The following is a 1,886-nucleotide window of genomic DNA, read 5'->3' on the forward strand; positions in this document are numbered from 1 at the left end:
AGCATCTCAATCTTGGCATTCAACTCATCTATCTTCTTGGATTCATAACCAACACCCTTCTGGCTGGTATCAAACCTTGACTTGCGGTTTGCTTTGCTGGATGACAGGTTGTTCAACAAGGTGTAAGCTTCTTCAACAGTCTTGGTCATGAAATCACCATTACTTGCTGTGTCCATGGCATCTTGACTCTCTTCATGAACTCCATTATAGAAAATGTTCAGCAAACTCACATCAGTGTAGCCATGGTGAGGGCAGTCCTGTGTGTACTCCTTGAAACGCTCCCAAGCCTCATGAAAGCTTTCTGAATCAAGTTGCTGAAAGCTTCCAATTCTGCTTCTCAGATATGTGGACCTTGACTTGGTGAAGAAATGCTGTAGAAAAGCAGCTCTTGTCTCTTCCCATGTAGTAAGAGATCCTGGAGGGATGGACTTTAACCATCTGATAGCTTTATCAGCTAAGGAAAACGGGAACAACCTGCATTTCAAAGCGCCTTGAGGAACTCCATTATGTCTGCTGGTGTCACAGACTCGCTCAAAATGCTCCAAGTGATACATCGGGTCCTCAGACGGGTTTCCATGAAACGGATTTTTCTCCACCAAATTAATGAGACCAGTCTTGATCTCAAAGTCTCTTCTCTCAATGGGAGGTGGGCGAATCCCAGAACGATCGGCATAGAATGCATCTGGTGTATCATAATGTGCAAGCGTCATCCTAGGCATGCCATAGTCTCCAGCTTGTTGTCTTGCAGCTACACCAGCCTGCTGATTATCACCAGCATTGTTGCCTTCTCGTTCATTTACAGGAATTGGATTTTGCGGGTTGTCCTGAAATTGGTCTTCTTGGTGTTCAGCCATTTCAACCTCTTCAGCGGACTCAAGTCTTTTCTTTTTCACTTGTCTCTCTAGGCGGCCGAGCTCTAACTCCAAAGGTATTAAATTCGATGATCCTTTGCTTCTAGTATGAAATCCGCTCATTCACCTGAAAACACAAACAAAAAGAGAAAGACAGAAACATTAGACAAAATAAAAAAAATGCTATAGTCTTAAACTGATCATTAACTCTAGGGTGACCAAATGGTCCCCGGCAACGGCGCCAAAAACTTGATGTCTCGAGTTTTAACCCGATTATCTAACTGCAAGTGCACAGTAAAGTACGCAGTAGTAATACGGGATCGAATCCACAGGGACCGATGATCACACGTAGAGTTGCAGACAAGTTAATAGCTACAGCGAAACAAGATATATTTTTGTTGGTTTTTATTTAATTTTCTCTAGTGTCACAAAGCATAAACAAGTTGTAAAAAGATGATTTAAACGATTTGAAAACTATTTTAAAACAAACGTTGGGCATTGGGAATTCTCAGGGATTTCTTTTTAATCAAGATACAATTAATGGCAGACACAGGGATATATTAAGAACCGTCTAGAACTCAAACACGATATTAGAATTAACCTACTTCCGTAGCGCTAATTCTCTATGTTATAGAAATCTCCACACTAACTTCCGCTGAGTTTCAATTTCTAAACAAGCATTAAGAACAGGTTCAATATGTTCACAAAGCGCAATAACATCAACTTCCGAGGGTTAAGGACACTTTGCTCATCTAAAGTATTTTCGGAAGTTCAAACAATCACTTTCGGTGCATCAAACAATCTGAAATCATGAACTAAGTGATCAATTCAGTTCAAGCAGTAAGAAATCCATTAGATGAAGAACCAAAACGTAATCCCTTAGTCTACACACGTTTTATGGATCAAAACATCAAGAAATCCCCTATGAGAACCCCTAAACCCAACTAGATGACTACTCACACATAACTAAGCAAGAACAAAACGATTTTGATGAAGAAAACATGATAAGATTGTATTAAAACAGAGTAAAGGTTC

The 1,886-nt window shown here is 40.2% G+C and overlaps 1 non-coding gene across 1 annotated transcript; it reads left to right on the forward strand.

Annotated features, from left to right (window-relative positions):
- Nucleotides 1–237: 237 nt before the first annotated feature.
- On the forward strand, nucleotides 238–344 carry LOC125582728. Its single transcript, XR_007320183.1, has one exon. It is a non-coding gene; the product is annotated as a small nucleolar RNA R71 (small nucleolar RNA).
- The last annotated feature ends 1,542 nt before the right edge of the window (nucleotides 345–1,886 follow it).

This window comes from Brassica napus, chromosome C2 (assembly GCF_020379485.1).
Source record: "Brassica napus cultivar Da-Ae chromosome C2, Da-Ae, whole genome shotgun sequence".
NCBI classification, from domain to species: Eukaryota; Viridiplantae; Streptophyta; class Magnoliopsida; order Brassicales; family Brassicaceae; genus Brassica; species Brassica napus.